Source organism: Corvus hawaiiensis, chromosome 3 (assembly GCF_020740725.1).
Source record: "Corvus hawaiiensis isolate bCorHaw1 chromosome 3, bCorHaw1.pri.cur, whole genome shotgun sequence".
NCBI lineage: Eukaryota > Metazoa > Chordata > Aves > Passeriformes > Corvidae > Corvus > Corvus hawaiiensis.
The window spans coordinates 105,398,184-105,417,648 of NC_063215.1; the positions used below are offsets into that span (position 1 = coordinate 105,398,184).

The 19,465-nt window shown below is 40.0% G+C and overlaps 1 long non-coding RNA gene across 2 annotated transcripts in view; it reads right to left on the reverse strand.

Moving 5' to 3' along the window:
• Nucleotides 1-19,465, reverse strand: part of LOC125323831 — a 32,236-nt gene that overhangs the window by 7,979 nt on the left and 4,792 nt on the right. The window contains exons 4-5 of one of the 2 annotated variants that reach the window (XR_007202670.1): nucleotides 3,909-4,112; nucleotides 444-548 (exon numbers count right to left, since the gene is read on the reverse strand). This is a non-coding gene — a long non-coding RNA (uncharacterized LOC125323831). The remainder of the gene's footprint in view (nucleotides 1-443; nucleotides 549-3,908; nucleotides 4,113-19,465) is intronic. The other variant, XR_007202669.1, reaches the window with a different exon arrangement.

The following is a 19,465-nucleotide window of genomic DNA, read 5'->3' on the forward strand; positions in this document are numbered from 1 at the left end:
CACAGCAGCTTAGCTGCCCTAGTTCCCACTAAGGCCACTTTGTCTTGCTGGGAGAAAGTAATCTTGCTTTGAAAGTACTGTAAGCTATTTTTCCTTTAACACTGAAGTGTCCTCAGCAAGAATAGTGTGAATTAGTAAATTCACACCCAGTGTGAGTTTCTATTAACTTCCTTCTTTTAAAATGCCTATAAGTAGGACAGGTGGCTGGAGCAGACTGGCAGGGTAATAGATGCCCAGAAAGAAAAAAAAAATTATATCACAAAAGTAACAAAAGTCACTAGGAAAATGAATTAAAGATGAACTATGACCACAAATGGTGTTAGTGAGTTCATTGCACCTTGAAGAGGAGGAAGTAGTGCATCCCAAGGAAGGAAGGCAGAATTACTGCAAATGATCTTCAAGTAGCTGAGTAAAGAGTTTGATGTGCCTGCTAACTAACTCACCTGAGGAACCAAGATAGCTGAGTGTGGCCAGGTGTGCCCTCACTGCTGCGAGCCTGACACAGCGGCTGGGAGAAGTTGTGCTCTGATGGTTGTTTACCACACTGCCTGAAAAAAGCAAATTCAGTTCTTACCAGAAAAGTGTCTGCCTTGCAAAACTCAGAAGCATGAGATTCCCCTGCTAATCATCTTGGTGCAAACGAAGAGGAACAAAAACTTAATTATCCTTCTGCTCCAACAAATGGTACCTCTGCATTAAAATCCAGAGATTGCACTGGGGACCATCTATGCCTTTACCCATTCCAAAATTATCTTACGTGGATTATTTCATCCTGCAGAGCTGCCAGGCTGGAATTGAACCCAAACACATTAGACTGTTTGCAGTTCTTTGATTGCATTTATCAGTATTCTTTGTTGTCAGGTGTAGGACTTTATTTTAAATCAATAAAAATATGCTGTTAACTACAAAAGCACATGGAAACGGCATGAAATCTTCCATTGTTCCCCACTACACAGCCAGGGTTCTCTTTAAAAAGATAACTTTGAGTTTAGAAATTCCAGTTGTAGGAACATTAATTGAACAGCGCTGCAAGGCAAAGATACATTTAGCTTGTTTGAATTCCTAGGCAAGATGTGAAACCAAACTGGGGGGAGTCTCCAGATAAACCAAGAGCAATTGCCTGACTGTACTTTGGTCCAAAGCTGCACAGATCATAGTTGTACAAACTCATTTTATCCAGAGTCTCTTTTGTTAACCTATTTAGTGTCTTCTGTCTCTGAACATCATATGTGAATTCCAAACCCTGCAAATCTGAGGTATCTGAATTTACTGTCATATTATATTATGAAAGTGGATCACCATGACTTCATATCTGAGTATTTGTCAAATTCACAAGTGCTAACAGCAGACGTTCTCCCTTCTGTCCATACAACTTCTTAAATGAGATTCTGCTTCAATATGCAAGCTTTATGGCATCTCTATATACTGTGAAAATGTGCTTTTTCACAAAAAGTAGTATTTTACTATCTTTGACAGCAATAAAAATGTCTCTTAAATACTACAGAATATTGTGAGACAGTCTGAGATATGCATGAAATGTCCCTCCAGGAAAGAGAGTTTATTTAAGGAGACTGGCACACATTTCCAGGCTGGTTTATATTTCAGAAGTTGCTGTAATCTCAGACTGACTATATATTTGAGAAATCCTGGAAGACAGTTGAGGTTCCAGAAGACTGGTAAAGATAAAAACCATCTTAAGAAAAAGGAATAGCCTTGGAATGGTCAACATTTGGCATGTTTAATTGTTTATTCCATTATTTTTCTCTTGATTTAAATTAAACAACTAACCAGAAGACAGCAATAAAAAAATAGCAAGGAACAATGATTAATTAAAGGAAAATTGTATGAAATTAAACAATATTCTTTCTATAACAAAGTAACAGGTCTTGGGAAAAAGAATGAGCAATTAAAGCCATATATGCTAGCTCTGCAATCTGTGCTGTCTGGTTGTTCCCACTCTTATTATTATTTAATTATTCCTACCTAAATGAAGTAGCTCCCATTTTAATTTGTTGAGTTGTGTATACTTTTCACACTGATTTCTTGAACTGTCATGATGATTCTCAATTTACATCCTACCCTTTCACAGGCAGTAATGGGATCCTCTGCAGCTGATGGCTGAGTGCTATTTAATAATCCTCTCTACCGTGTTATCCAAAATATTAATGGAAGTTCTGACTAGTGCTAGACTTGCAGTAGAATCCTACACAATCCCATGTGCAGAATCCTTCCATTTTGATGATGAATCATGGTTAGCAAAAACAGCTGCATTTTCCCAACACGATGCAGCAGTACTCAGAAAAATAGCTGCATGTTTTATCACAAATGGAACAATATCAACCCAGAATGAAAACAGAAAATATTGTACTGGGATGCATAAACCAAAATGTAGCACTGAAGATATGGAGTAGTGACATTTTGGGACATTACAGTTGTGAAAGCCGCATGCACGCACTTGAGATAATTCAGGATATATTAGAGCTACTGGCCTTGGAGATAAGGCAGAAAGAACTGAGCTCATTCCACCGAAGGAAAACTCTGGAGACACACATGAAAACAGATACATAAAGTGGTAGTGAGTGCAGAAATATAATATTCTCTATCCATCACAGACAGGGTAAAATGTAATGATCTAAAACTACAAAAAGTGATTTAAATTAGGAGTTAGACAGAATTTTCCATAGGTAAAGAAATGAAAGCTTCATTTCACTAAGCTTGCTTGCTCCCAACGTGACATTAATGGTAATGTAAATGCCGTTTACCAAAATGCCAACCAAACCATGCTCCCATAACCTGCCTTTGAAACTGTCATGCACACGGCATCCAAGGTCGAAGACTGGATGTTTAGCTAGATTTTGGTTACAAATTACAAACCAGAGACTCGCTACCTTACCTAACACATCTAAGTTATAAGGTAATAGAAAGGTTTAGGTTGGAAGAGTCTTACAAAGATATCTAGCCCAATACCCCTGCCAGGGGCAGGGATATCTTCTTCTTCCTCAGGTTGCCCACAGGCCCATCCAGCCTGACCTTGAACGCTTCCAGGGATGTTCCAGCTGATAAGGTTTAAGAGTTACGGAGACAGAAAACACACAGCAAGCCTACAGATGATTAAGGAACCACACAGATCTATTATTTAGAGTCTTGCACAGTTTTTGACAGGTGACTGTAACATATGGGTTTGAAATCATTATTTTAACCTGCTGTTGTGAGAATCCAAAAGTCTAGGGGTGTAAAATTTCTCTTTAGAAATCAATGGTAATGTAGAGTCTACCTACACAAGATATTTATGCAATCCCCATTATGGCAGTATTAGTACTCTTCCCAATATTTAATGTACTTCTCTTCACAATAATGCTGTACGGTCAGCGAATCTGTGAAACCACACAATCAAAACCACAAGATTTGGGAATCCCAAGAGAAAATGCTCAGTAAGCCAGTCATGAAGAGCAATCCAGTGGTATCTCCTTGGAGGAAAGCACTCTTGATTTCTAGCTCCTGCTTTTAACATTTCAGATGTGCCCGAATCACGGAATTCCAGCACACTGGGCAGACTGTATGTGCACGGCTCAGTGGAGCGTGTGCCCTCGGTTCAGCACAGAGCAGGACAGGTGCTGTTAGACACTTACCAAGCTGTTAATGCGCACATTAACTGCTCCCCCCGAGTGCTGGTCATCTGACAAGACATTCTTTTCCTGCTGACTGAAACAATAGCAATTGCCTGTAAGAACATGCTGTTCTGGAAGGCTTAGCATGTTTGTTGTTTGCCTATTTTAGCCAATGAGTGATTGCATTTAAGTAGATAAATAAGCTTGGAAATGGTACTTATTTAGGCATACACCTAATCAGCTGAGGTTACTATTCAAATAACGAAATTATTTTATGAATCTCACACTAAAATGACTTACCAAAAGCCACAGAATGACCAGCCATGTCTCAGACCTAGGTTCTAGTTGCATGACTTGTTCTCTCTCTGGTCTGATTTTTCAAAGAAGGATTTTAAATTTAGGAGAATAGAAATCCAAGATTGGGCATGCAGGGCAGAAAAAAAAAATCATGTGATGACCATCTCAGCAAGACTTGAGCGTGTTTTTCATCTTCCTGGTCCTTGTCTGTAACAGAAATACACTACTAGTAGATCCCAATTAATAGGTTTCTCCAAGTGTCTGTCAAACTGCAATGTTACTTTTCTTTGTATGCTATCAAATTGGGATCCAACCCTGAAGCACTTCCAAAACACAAATAATACTTACGTGTTATATACACAAATAATAGGGTTTACTTTTCTGAGTGTACCCACACCTGTTTCGTGAGTGTGAACCACTCACATTAGGAAGGCTTTTGAATCAGATCCATACTCACAGATTACTTTTAAAGCAATACTCAAAGAACCATGAGAGAATATATTTTGTGTTTCATTTTTATTTTGCAGAGGATTTTTTCTTAAAAACTTGCAAGAAAGCTGAGTTCCAGCTTCTCCAAAAGAACAGAGGCAGCTACATTGCTTATTCTAGGCTTGAAAACATTTTGCATGGCCAGTGAGAAATCCTTTAGAAATTCCAGCACTGATTTCAGCACAAAATCTTTTCACAATGCCAGTATCAGGATACTTTGGAGCCGAAAAGCAAAGCCTTCAATTAACCCAAGTCTGCAAATACAAACAGCGTCCTGAATTAAGTATTAGAGAGAGCATCTTCCTGGGCACGAGCTCTGGAGCCTACAGCACTAAGTAGTGAAGGAAAGGGGATGACAACTGGCAGGAGAAAAGTCTGCTACTGGCCCAAATGTGTATTTTTGTGGAAATTCAACCCCCACTCCCACCACTGCAACTCTTGAGAAGCAAGGAGGTATCTTAGAAAATATCGGTGCTAGAAAGAAATTCCAGATGTTAAACTGAAAGTATGCATAATTTCAATTTTATGAGCATGGACCTAGATGTTGCAATTTTACCAGAATTATGCAGATTTGGTGCCCCCTGCTGTCTTTTACTACCAGAGTGATCCATGAAAAATATGAGTAAGTGATTAAACACGCTGAACTGCACAAAACACCCCCAAAGAGCGAATGAAGGATGCTGTTCAAAAAGGCACATTTAAACTAGAGTGTGAGTCCAGAGACTGCTGAAGCACCTAGGAGCTGAGAACAGCAGAGCTCTATGTTGGGAATGGTCACAAGGAGGAAAAACATTGAGTGCACCATGGCCAACAGGCACCACACAGAGAGCTGAGCTTCAGCCTTGGCACACCTCCATTGCTTCAAAACAGGACCACAGAAAAGACTCAGTCTCTTGTGGGGATAAAACCACATGAAATCCTTGTGGTCTCTCTTTTCTCGCTCAACACTCGCTCTGCTGCATTCCTGCCTCTCACCCCCAAACTGGAGAGTTTAAACACTCTAAATACTTTCATATGATGGGAGCATCTAGAAGTCACAAAAAATAAGAGTACCAGTGGTACCCCCAGGTACACACCGGGTGCATCTACATAAGTGTGTTATCAACTAAAGTGGAAGAAGACATGCTCCAGGAGCACAGCCAGTACAGCAGGCTCCTGCACGGGACAAGCCCAGAGCTAACCTGAAGTACAACCCCTGCACAGCCGCTGGGGTGGCAGCACAAGCTGCTTCTCTCTCCAGAGCAAACCTTCTTGGGCCACACTGCAAGCTAAAGGGACTTCAAATGGGACTCACCTGCTGAATTCCACTGCCTCAGAGGGTGGTTGTCTCGCCTCTCCATCCTCCTAGCTGCTTGTTGCCAGTCCATCCATTCCATTAACCCCAGCAACCTCCTGGCTTCTTGCTTAACTTCCTGACTTTAAAAAGTAATCTCTCCCTTTTTTCCCCCCAGGGCTGGTTTTGAGTTGGATCAGTTTATTGGATGGTCATGTGGGTGCCTGGTCTGATGTAAGAGGGGGAGGAATGTCCCTTTGGCAGCAGGACAGTCTCAGATCGGCTTAAGCTAATCATGAAACTTCTGTCCTAAATCAAATGAGGCTGTGAGGTGCCAATGGGTGCAATGGCTTGTCCAAACTAACAGAGCACATTTCTAGCACAGCTGGGTTGAAATCCTGCTATAATCCATGGCCAAGATATTATATCACTAACTGTAAAAAATTTCTCTGTTGGTCTCTCGCCCATTCTTTGCACTCCTACAGGAATACCACACAATGTAAGTGATGAAGAAGCAAAGCACAGTGCTCCATCTCAGCCTCAGCAAAGCGGCAGGCAGGACTTTTCCAGGAAGAATATCTATTTAAGTGATTTCCTACTGCAAATCAACAGGCTAACAAGTGATAACTTTGTCTGCTTAAGCTCAAAGACATTTCTTTAAAGGGCCCTTCATTCTAATAGTCACAAGTAACCAATCAGTCAGTTATTTCCTCCCTTGGCTATCTGTGCTTGAACAAACAAACAAACAAAAACCAAAAGCAAAACCCAAACCAAACTAAACCAAAAACAACAACAACAAAACAAACAAACAACAAAAAACCAAACAAAAAAAAAGCCAACCAAACAAAAAACTCTACAGAGAAGGGACAGTCCTGTCTTGCCACAACAGTGGTGTTCAGTGACTTGAGACTGGTGCCTTTATTCCTGAAATCATGGGTGCTAAAACAGCATTATGCTGTACTTCAAGCAGATGTGCAGCAGAGGATGCTTCATCATTTCATATTCTCCTTGTTTTGGAAGGCTTTTAGGACTGACATTGAATCTATGAGTCACTGACTGCTCTGGAAAGGCTTACTAGTGAATGAGATGAAATTTCTGTCATTTTTAGTGCCTGAGAAGGTTTTTCAACTTCAAGAGAAAAGAATTTATTCAGTTCTCTGACACTTATTTATACATATAAGTTTTAAATGGCCATTTTCAACTCTTGAACTCCTGTGACTTAGTGAGATGGTATGATCTGTATTACATCTGCTGTAGCAGTATTTAAACAAACATCCTTAATAAAATCTTGATCACTCCTACCATCTAGAAATCCTGGGTTTTACTTCACACATTTTATTTTCATACCTCAGAATTCAAAATACCAGAAGACAGGAGTTTGGTCTGGTAACTATTAAATTAGTTGCACCCTGATACAAAATCAACTTGCTTACTACATCCTTTATAGTCATCATTTTACTCAGTGAACTGGCTGCAGGGACTGTCTAAAAATTCACTTCTATCTCCTCTAAGTGTTGTTTAAGTCAGTGGTCTGTCCTCTATTCACCTCTTTTCAGGGTGAAACACAGCCACACACAGCTATGTCAGGGGTTGTGCAAGAAGAAGATTATGAGGGTGGATCCACTTGTTTTGATCTCCTGACAGACCACTGTGGCTCACCCTGCTACCACGCTGTGGGGGTGCTCCTGCAGCCACCTCCTTGCTCTTTTTCCACTCCTAAGCTCTCTTCTTTTTCTCCTTGTTTTTCTCCTTGAAATTACGAAATTTATGTGCATGTCTAGCAGCCACCACTTGCAAAGAACCAGACCTCGATACTCTTGAGAGCAAGGAGCCAATTTTTAACTATTGAAATGAATGTGAGTGCTGGAAGAGCTGCTTTGACACAGGAGGGAGGTGTGCAGAGGGGTGAGTGTGGAGGTTTAAGTCAGGTCTTATTATCACAAGACCTCAGGGCACTGGCTAATCAGCAGGGGTGTAGCTTTATTGGGAAAAGTGTCTTTTATGATATTCATGTCTGTATCTGAAACATTCCATTTCAGTGAGACACCAGAGACACGTATGAGCCACTGGGGTGCTGCATCATAGCAATAACAATTACTAGGAGACTCTCTTCCAGGGCATGGCAAGCCCCAGAGTGTGGGAAGGGATAAAACACATCCCTACTCATGTCTTTCAAGTATGCTCTTCCCAACACAGAAACTAAGGTAAATATCAATATACATGTCAGACTTCTTTCTTCTCTCAGCATACTCTTTTTCCTGTAATCCAAGTATTGGGACACATTTCTTCCACCTACCACGTATCTGGATTTTCTTTTACCTAAAAATGCAGGTTTGCACACTGTGAGTTGTAGCTTTCTCCTCACAAGATAAGAATAAAGAATCCAGAACAGGGAAGTAAAAAACTCCAAACTCAGCTCACAGTGTAAACAAAAGACTTTGCACTTACTCCACTTGTTGGACATCCTGTCTAGAATAGGATGGCAAATTGCCCTAGGCTTTGTTTTGCTGGCTAGCAAAATATGCTGTAAACAAAGCAGAAGACAAACTGGTTTCTAACATGATTTGTCCAGTGTTTGAGGAATAAAATAAAACTTCTTAAGGCTAAACCCCAACACAACCAACCAACCAAAGCAGTGGAAGGATTGAAATGAGCTACATATAATTCAAAAAAACCAAACCAAGAGTTGGCATCAATGACCCAGAGCCAGAATTCAAGTCATTTGAATATAGAATAAACAGTGGAGGGACACCATGCAAAACCAAATTTCTGCATATCCATATTTCAGGGTTGGGTTAAAGAGCAAAAGATCTGTTCACCATCTCCTTCTGGAGACTAAACCAGAATTGAGCCAAGTGTATACATATGGTACTATATCAGTAAGTACCAGTATATATTCTTATGTTAGAACAACATTTTATCACATACATTTGTTCTTATCAGAACCTGGAATACAAAAACACTCTTCATCCTGCAGTTAATAACAACAGGTGACAATCTGTTCGCAGCAGAGTAAAGAGTGCACTTTATCAAGCATTACTTCATTTTCACTCTTCTGTTTCCATCTCTTTGTGTCCTTGTAAAGATTGGGGCAGCAGGTGTGAAACAAGGACTACTAAATGTACAGAATTCCAAGTAATAACATCCAAAACCTGGTTTTTCTCTCATGATGAACAACTTTAGCTCCAACATGTGCAGTTATTTTAAGGTAATTTTATCCTGAATTCAGCATTTAAGGATTTTATGACAATGCAGTATTTCATGTGATCCTATTAAATATGAAATACTGATGATCATAACAATTTTTAAATAGTGTGAAATAGGTAATATTGATGTTCTTGCAAAGTGATGCTGTAGCACAGCCTTTCCGTTTGTGTTTGTGGGTGTCTTGGTTCTCTCCTCACCCTATACAGCTGGATTTGTCAGAATGTCTCATTTCTCCCTTCCTGGCTGCAGTTTCCCTGCATGAAAACTGGGTAGGGTAGATATGAATAAAGGGTGCGAATACAGATGTCACCCCAGTTCTGGATGAAGACAAGGCACACGCTCAGGGAGCTGAAGAGCACTGCTGAGGCACGCAGTATAACCACAGCTAATGCAGCCAAGATAAGGCCTTAGGCAGCAAGTGACTTTGCAGCTCTGTCTAATCTCCAGGCTTATAAGTGGTTGCCTTCTGACATTGCTCCTTCAGCTGTGTAACTCTTCTTACCTGTAAGAAAAAGCTTCAGTTGTTCCCTGAGACATCCTCAAACAATAGATATAGTAATATATTTATAATGGGCAGCTGCTGCTTGGTCCACTGCAATTAGATATTCTGAATTTTGATGGCATTCCTTTATTTTAAACATGCAACCAAGAGTAAATATTTAATGGTCAGTGATCCCTAAACAATAAAGTTTAATTTCTCATTTACCAGGTATATGGGAGTAAATCCATATTCAGAGCTCTGTAATAAAACACAGCTCATAAAGTAATATTATGCTTTGGAATATAAATATGAGGCATTATGCACAGCATATAATTTAATCATTCTTGACTCTGGCATAAACAGTCAGAGGTGAATGCCACCTAGATTGTTACTAATTACACCTTGCACCTTTATGAACAGACTGACCAAAGCACTTACCAGCCATGCACACAAGCAATTTGTTCTAAGCCACACAATGAGTCAGTGGCAAACAAAGGAGAGGAAACAAGGTTCCTTTATCTTCCAGACTTCTTCTGAGCCAGCCTCTCGCCAGCAAGAATTAAAAGCCATTTCATACTTCATAGCTACTTTTTGTCACTGTTTCACCAGAGTTATAACCTCAGCCTCACAACGCATTAAAAAGCTTTGTACAAGTAAATACATAAATATATGTGTGTGTGTGTGTGTTTTACATATGGCAAAACATAAGCTTAATGGAATAAAGCCTCACATCTCCTAAAATAGCTTAGTTTTACTATTTGTACACCCTACCAAGGGAAAGAGTACTACTCTAAAAGCACACATTTATTGTGTAAACCTCAGTATTTTGTGCAGCCTTTAGGTTCACTGCAATCCTACTGTACTGCATTTTTATACTTCTTTAAATAACCACTGGGTGTCACAGTTATCAACAGAAAAAGCTTGGGGGACTTTTCCAGGTTCATTATAGGGATTCATATCATCACAGATAATACCAATTCCTATACCTGTAACATTAATATCCACTCCCCTTCCAAGATGAGGAAATGGCTTCCTCAATAAAAAAAATCAGAGTTAATACAAATGGTGTTCTTTTAGAAAATGTAGCAAAATGGAGATATATATTTCAAACTTAACCTACAGGTACGATTCTGTCATACTGCATATTTGTAAAGTTCACTGCTGGAGTGGAATGAGGTAATTCTAGACTTCGTGGACTTGAGGAAAAATTTCCATAGGCTTTCTCTTCCAAAAATTAGGTGACATGAGAAACAATTATTTCCTCTCCATAAGAATCCCATTCACTCAAAGAAAATCTAATATTTTGGCAGTACAAACAGCACTATAGCCTTATGCTTCAGGTCCCAGCTCTCAGAATCACACAACTAGCAGAAGAACATGAGTTTTCTTAATGAAAAAAGTACGTTTCATCACAGAAAAGAAAATGTGACCCCAGTGACTATTCAGGTTTGCAAACAACAGCTTTAAATCATATGAACTGCTCCATGTCTTTGCTCAGTTGTCAGCTCCAAAGGGACAAAGCATGTCCGCCCCACAAAATCCCCATGAGATGACTATTTCACCCACCCACATGTGTGCCTTACACCCGGAGTACTGGAGAGCTGCTCTGGGCATCCAAAGCGTAGGCAGCACCAAGTAAACCACTTGCAATTATAGGGACTGTGTCACCATATACGTGATCCAAATGATCCATGAGGAAAGGCTGGCATGGCTGGGACACTTGGGAGAAGACAGAGTGGACAGCCAAGAACTGGTGCTCCTAAGTGCCTAGGAATGTCTGCAGGATACTTGGGAAGCCTCTGTAGTACACATGCTAAGGGATACTGATCTGGAGCAAATGCTAAGAGCAGCCAGGGATTCATGTTTGGGATAATTCTGGAAACAGGGTTTTGGGGCTCTTTGCCAGGACCTGTAAGATGTGAAGAAAGAAGGAGGAAGGTATTCCATGGATATCTCCTGTATCTTGGAGTATGACATTTGAAGGCTGAATTAAGGAGCGTGGGTCAGTTACCAGCTGCCACATTTCTCATTCCCTACTTTTTCTTACCCATCTCTAAGTTCAAAAATAGAGACAACTAAAAATGGAAGCAGAGAACTAACTTAATCCCTGAAAATCAGGCTCCACAGAAGCACCTACGGTTCCTGGCCACAGTTCAGGTGGCGAGTGAGAGATGCAGGCTGAGACATGGGCAGGTGAGACAGAAATGCCAAACAGGCACTGTCATGAGAGATGTGTAACACATGGCAGGCACCAACCTCTCTCTCATGCACTATGTTTAGGGCCTCAGATCGCCCTGAGCAAATCACCCTGCCCTGCCCAGCATTTTCTAACTCCTCCATTTCAGCCACTTGCTGCCTGATCAGCTAAAATGACTGTCTCAGCCAGAAATGTGATCTTTTTTTTCTTTTTTCTTTTTCCTTTAACCTATATTCATCCAAGTCCAGATGCACAGAAAAAGGCACATGCAGGAGAATGCAAGCATTATCTAATACATAAAAGATGGATGCAGAGAGGAAGAGAATTAAGCTGTTCTTCATGCCCAGCATGGCACGATAAGAAGTAATGGGTGTGAACTGCAGGTGGGAGTTTTAGATTAGACATTAGAAATGGCTTCTTTTAACAGTAGGCATAATAAGGACTAGAATAGATTGCTTGAGGAGGCTGCAAAGGATTTCAAAAACAGGTTAGACAAACATTTATCAGGAATCATATTGGTATACAGGTTTGCAGACTGGAGCAAGGAATGTATTGCTCAAAGTCCTTTCCAGTCCTGTTTTCCTGTGATTTTTTGATCCAAAGATGCCTAATGACCTATTTTTTTTGCTACGGATTGGTTATAAACAAATCTCACAATCTTAAAAACCTGCCAGCAAAATAATAGGAAGGACTTTTTAAAAAATAAACATTATTCCAATTCCTTCTCTTAGTCAAAAAACCCTCCCACTCTGCAACACATTCAACTACAAAGCTGAATACAGTCAGTAAAATACTGAAAGCATTAGCAGCACTGCTAACACTCTGGCAATAATACAGCAAGTGATCTGAAATCCGTATTTCTTTTGACCAACTTCTTGCCACTTGTACCTTTCTGTCCTTCTTGGCACCCAAACACAATACAAAATTTTCTAAATTACTTGAGCTTTAATGCACACTTTCATTAACATAGCAGGTGCAGTTATTTAGACCATTAATGTCCTAGCAGTAGTGGAAGTTGGGAGTGACCCCATTGCAAATTAACAGTTCAGACACAAGAGGTGAATGGTGCTTTAAAATACAGCTGGAAATCTTCCACTGTACCCAAACAGGACTTGTTCCAAAGTCCTTGTCTGAAAGCTGCCCTCTTAACACAAGTCACTTGAGTTGGAGGAGAAAAGCATTACAGATTAATTCTGGTTTGTGGAGAAAAGAGGCTCTTTTCTTCCAGCTGAAGTTGAAAGCTGCCAGCAAACATCAGCGACCTATTTGGAAATTTTGGACTGACTCCTCATGTGATTTGACCACGGACTTTTTCTCCACTTTCTATTGTATTATTTCTATGAAGTCAGTCACCAAAAGCTTCTCTGAGTCAAATTCATTCTTTCTGCCCTTTCCCTTCACACTGCTGTGCCACTATTTGTCTTTCCCTTCCCATTCCCATCACTTCTCAGCAATAATTTCCCTTCCAATAGTTTGAAAGACTGATGCCAATGTTAAGAATAAACCTACAGGGGAATCCCCCTATTCAACTGTTCTATGTCACCTTTCCATTTTGCCTCCTCTTTCTAAACTGTAAGCTTGCTGGGGCATGGACAGACATAAATTCAAACTAAATATCTCCAAAAGTAGGGCTCACTTTGCCTGGGCCTGTTGGGATTACTGGCACATGGATATTAAAGGCATTGCATTTATGCACTGTAAATAATGCAATGTAATATAATGTCAGATTGTGGCTACTACCACATAACTCAGGAAACAGAGAAAATAACCTCCAGGAATTCTTCATGAAATATTACAAAAAATTATGAAAAAAAGGAGATGCAAAAAAAGGAGAGTGAGATAAATCCTATTGAGAATGTGCTGCTCACATGTCAAACCACACTGACAATTACTGAATACAGAACTGGCCACAGAGTGGGGTCCCACGGCGTGTGTTCGGTAATTGCATCACCTGTGCTACATATTCTGAATAACTTCGGTTGAACTCCCTGACTTATTACTCATGAAACCCTATAGTTAAATGCAGGATATGGCTGCACAGCTCAGTGCAGCACTCCTACCAGGTAACTCCAAAACAAGATGCTGGAGAGGTGTGTCACCAGGCTGCTCCACCCCGGATAATGAGCACAGCAGCCAGCTGGGAAGGCGGGCTGCATCTTCCATAGCCCCAGCCCACAGTCCAGTGTCCCTCTGGGAATGGGAATGAGGAACAGGACAATTGTTAGACCCATCTCACTTCAAAGACTTTAAGAAACAGCCTTTTGATGTCTATGTAGCACATATGGATGTTAAAAGATAAGATCTGCTTCTCTTTTAACTAAGGGACCTCTCTAAGTCAGATTCCAGTCCTCCTTGTTCACAGCCACCCAAATTGCTCTTCATTTGCAGAGCTAAAATGACGGCAACGTGATCAAAAGTCACAGCAAATTGAGTGTTACATTGCTGTTGATTAATTAGATTATTAAACACATTTTCATTTGCTTCAGTGGACCCTATGTTGCCCCACACAGGTAAGATCACAAAAAATGTGCACTGAAGCCAGTAGACCTTACACACAGGTGTAAGCTAGTCTTAAAACAATGTAAATCTCATTTAGGTAAACAAACAACAGGCCCAATATGTCATCTACCTGAACTTATTAAAATAGCAATCTATACCAAGTATTACTTGGGTTAATCACCATGAGTCATACCCAGTGAACCTCATTCTGATATTTCTTGCTCTTCCTCACATAAACTTCTGTGGTGTAAAGAGAGCAGGATTAGGCCAAACAATTCCATGAGCTCATTAGCCTCACACCACAAACACAAATCAGACACGCGTAAGAATAAAGAGCCAGTTTGGCGAGATACCATGATGCCAAGTCAGGTCAGTCAGGTTATAATAATTTTTAATTAACACTCTTCCAAGTTTCAGTGTTAATTATTTGCATGCCAGTGTCACTCAGAACAATCCAATCCTCTTTCCTCCCTATGAAAACCTTTGAAAAAACTGAAAGAAAAATTTTCAGCCTGATCTGTACAAAGAGAAATCCAATGTAACGACAAATAAAAATGATAGTTGAGCTTGAAAACCCTTAATGAAAACATCTTTAGAAATGACAAGACTGATATATATCCACTGATCAAGAAACAAAAAGCATAAATCAGCACAGGTTGAACACCACAGAAGACATGATTTCTACTTTACTATCTATTTTCGATTATGTTTATCCAAGCAGCAAAAATTCCCTATCTCAGCAGCTTTATATTGCCTTGCCCCTGAAAATGCTCCCTTTTGAAACATCATTAGCGTTACTCCCTAAGGAATACAAAGGTCCAATGTAAAATTCAGCAGGTTGAGCATTCTGGAAGGTTTCATTAAAAAAAAGTATTATTTAAATTATGTTTTGAAAATGCTTGATAGGGCAATAACTATGCAATATTATTCATCGAGACTTGTTTCAAAAGCCAAGTCATGGAAGCAGTTGTTGACAATCTGAATCTGCCTCAATTTACTGTCTTCACAGTATCTGTAGTTGAAAAAATCCACACCAAATATCTGTTCCATACATTAAATTATTTACAATTTAAATTAATGCTTATAGGTATTCATGTTATACAGGTAAAATGATAAAAACCATTAAAGGTGTTGAAAGGCATAGCTAGAACTGCTATTCCTATGACAAACTTTAGAACGTATGTGAAGTAGCATAGTCTTATTTTTCACATAACATTTGTAATATGCTTTATTAACCTTATTAATATTTTGTTAACAATATTGATAAAACACAAATATTTAATATGTTATAAAAGTAAGATGTTGAGTAATATATTAGTTCTGTGTAGAAGACAGGTTAAGGATGTTTTTGCACCAAATAACTCGTAAGATTTCAGTGAAGTCATAACGTGTTCATACCACACATTTTAGGATATATGCATGGTCAAACTTTTTTAACAATGAAATAGATAATCCTAAGTCTCTTCTCAGTGTTGAAATAATGCTATCAAAATATTGTTGAAGAAGGCATGCAAGTATGTGTTATGGGGTAATTGACCTTATAAAATATAAAAATTAATATGAAAAATGAACGGGTTTAGTGAACTAAAGTGCCTATTTCAGAGTTTTGTCGAAAAGGCTTTATTTTCAACATGGGATACCTGTATTTCTTCTTTATTTTTACAAAAGATGAGAGATTGTGGGAATAAAGAGACACTGCTGTCAGTTTTGTATACACAGAATGCTTACTGCATTTAATCAGTAAAGGTTTTTAAGCTTTCACTTTGCTTTTTGTTCCTCTGATAATATTTCTATAATAATTTTAATAGTGTGCATATTTTTAAAGTAACAAAACTAATTAAGCATTGGTGACTACCCTTTACTATCTAATGAACTGCACATAGGCTCCAGTTAGGCCCAAGAGCCACAAGACACATACCCTTAAGAGTCAAGAGGATGGAGAGCTCTGGGAGCAGCTTCAAGATAAGATGTGGTAGGTCTAGACCCTCAGAGATCCCCAAAGGTCATCCTCAAGATCCTCCCTGGTAACGTCCTTGGAGACCTTCTGCTTCTTCAGGTGACCTGTCAATACTGGCCTGAGCATCCCACAGCTGAGTGTTAGGAACCATGATGACCCTTGAGGAGAGATGATGACAGATCACCAAGAAGGGATGTGATGGTACAGCTCCGCAATCCACGAGCCACAGGCTGGCCTCCCAGTGACATGGGAGTAAGTGTTCCACTGCCACAGCTCACTGTGGCTGTCCATGGCACATTGGCATCCCTCACCTAATATGACACTGTTTGAATTTCCAAATTTGCAATCACAGTGGAAGAATGTAGGCCAGAATTCACCTCTTTTAACTCTTCTCATCTACGAGTTACTGATGTACTCTAACGTAGCTGGGCTAGGCTCCCGCAGTGTCACTGCAAGACACCAGAAAGCCACACATCCCATCCTATGATAAGGATCTGGGATGAATCACCTTTGTGGGTGCCTCCACCTCTCCAGAGGAAGCCTAGAAAAATAGCTTGGGCCAACTGCTTAACTTAGAGGTGTACAAAGTCAGCCTGGATTAACCCCATGAACTATGTTTTTCAAAAAGAAAGTTCTATCAAGGTTTTCCTGCTAACGCTGTTGTTATAATAATAACACCAGAGCAGATTTATCAAGCTACCTACTTTGCATTTGTGTCAATGCTCCTGGCAAAATGACATTAGTTCTGTTCAGCTGTGCCTTTGGCACCACACATCTTTGGCAGGGGACTCCTAACAACACATGGGTATTCTTTTAGCTTCAGGGAGGGGAGTCTTTGTCTTTTAGGACCGAAAGCTTGAGCTCATTTCAGGATGCATTGTGAGGTTTTGAGAGGCCACAGTGTGCAATATAATTAGTTACTCAGAGGTGACAGATTTGTTTTAATTCATAAAACCAGGTTCCAACTGTGAAAACGCAGTAAACAGTACTGCCCACAGAAGTATGTCTGTGCATGCACTGAAATATTTAAGAGACAGAACCTTTGATCCTAATTTTACAAAACTCCCCTTTCCTCCTTCCAGCTGGAACTACTTCCCACCATGCCTCCCAGCACTGACAGTATTCAGCAGGACACACTCCTCTCTCAGACGTGGAGCTCTGAAGAAGTGTTATTAAATTGGAGTTACTTACAAAGAAGGTGTTGGTATTTATAGAAAATGAGGAACTACCTCGAAAATTCTACAGATGTAATTGTGTCTATTGTATCATCTTGTCCTGATGGATAAAAATAGGAATGACAGTATCTAGGGTGTCCTGCCCATTAGTCCAACTGGTGATGAGTAATGCAGCCAAATGAATGTCAGTAAATCCTAGCTACCACACCATGCTTCAGAAACCCTCCTGGCACTCTTCTTTAAGAGAAAAGCCACAAAAGCATAAAGGTTTAATCTGCATGTATTTGAAATTATTATGTTATTTATGAAGCAAAGATTTGAATAAGGTGTATTAGTTGCTCCAAACACATCTCACTAAAAAACTGTGCCTGCCTATATTCCACAGATTGTACCCTCTTCAACCCCCCACCCCAAGTATTATAGAAAATTTGGTGAATGTTACACTTTCAATTTGAGAAATCAGGTTGGTTTAGTACAAAAGACCCAAATATATTAGTCAAAGACAAAAAACCTGAACTCTCTGATACTAGGAGCCTTTGGAAAAGGATCTGAAGAAACTCTTCTGGAAATCAAAATGTAATGTTTAAAAGTCATTGGATCACATGGGTGATCTTACTGCCTGGTATTAGCCTCAGAGCTTGTGTCTTGCATGAGTGTCCTTCTGAAAGCCTGAGTGATCAGTCTTCAATACTGTGCAATGCTCTTTCCCACTCCTGCATCTCAGACCAGTCTAGTTCTGGAACAACACCCTTTTTCAAGCATGCAGAAAAAGTATTCTTGTGCTGGATTAGCAGTGGTGTCTTGGGTTCTTTATCAGAGTAGCTATTTGAAACTTCATGAGGTCTTAAGTCTGAGAGTAAGTGCTGGAGTGGATGCACCAGAAAACAAATTAGAGGAAGTGGTGAAGACTTTTTACTATATAAATGTATGGAGACACACAAAGGAATCTTTTCTCTAATTTTGTGGCTCTTTATTTCTGATGTAAATATCATGCACCAACAAGGATGAAGAAGCTTGTATGGAAAGCTATATTTTAAGTAAAGGTACAGTTACAAGAAAAACTAATGGTTTCCCTTAAAATAAGGGGCACTTAAATAGTAGTACAATGACATTCTTGTGACACTAGCCTTTAATCTCTTGCCCAAAGTAAGGAGGGTCTGGTTCACTTGCTTTTTTAAACATGGACTTGAAAAACCATATATTCCTGATTAAGAAGGGGAAAAAATTAGTAAGTAATCCCAGAGCACCAAGGAGCTATTCACAAGCTTAATGTTTAGATGTAATCTTCTGGTGATTACGTAATAATTTCCCCTCTCTGCCCATTCCAGAGTGGATATGAGATACTACAGTCTACACGCCTGGTCTTGAATGTTTAGCTCCAGGTGTGAGAGCTCACTGAAGTTGCCTAGAGAAAGGCCAAGTGTACATGTCATTCTGGGAGAGACAGGTCCTAGTTCCAAGGAGAGGCAATAGAAGGTGGTGTGTTACCCTACTCAGGGTTAGGCTCTAGGAGCTATGTGGGAGTTGGCAGACACAATTAACAAGCCTGAAATAACAACTGCCTTGAGAGCCAGCAAGAAGTAAAAGGCAGGGGAGCAGCCCTCAAGTAGGAAAAGTAAAATAACTGCAACAATAGAAGGACAAATCTAATCTCACATACAAACACCGATAACCCATCTGAGACCTGGACATGAAATTGACACGCTGATATTAAGGAACACAGACCACACAAAACAACAAGCTTGGAAACCTTCATGGAACAAAATCAGTGACTGGCTTTTCTGTGGAATACCTGCCAGCTCCTGCTGCACAGTGGTCAGAAGGGGATTTCATAAGTGTTAGAGTGAACATTTACACCTATTAAGATGTGGAGAAAAATAAAGAAAAATCCAAGCACGCTGTTATTCTGCCCATTGCAAGTCCATTGAAGCACTGACATGGTGGCCTACTCCTTCCAAATCCTGGCTACACATAATTTATGAAATATCTGAAAATGCCTGATAAATCACAATATACACAGACAGATTTTGCAAGGTGACATCTAGCATAGTCCCAGACAGATAAATCCTGCACGCAAGCAAGTCTGACATGTCAGATTGACAGCATACGCAATATTGTCTTGCTCAGAGAAGTTGCACAGTAAGTACCAATCTGGCATCACACCCCTTGCACATGCATGTTTTATCTGTCCTTACAGGGAGGTCTGAGTTCTCCCAATACATGGTGTCCTGCACATCCAGAAAGACACCTATGGCAACAGAAATACAGGGAAAACCATGCCA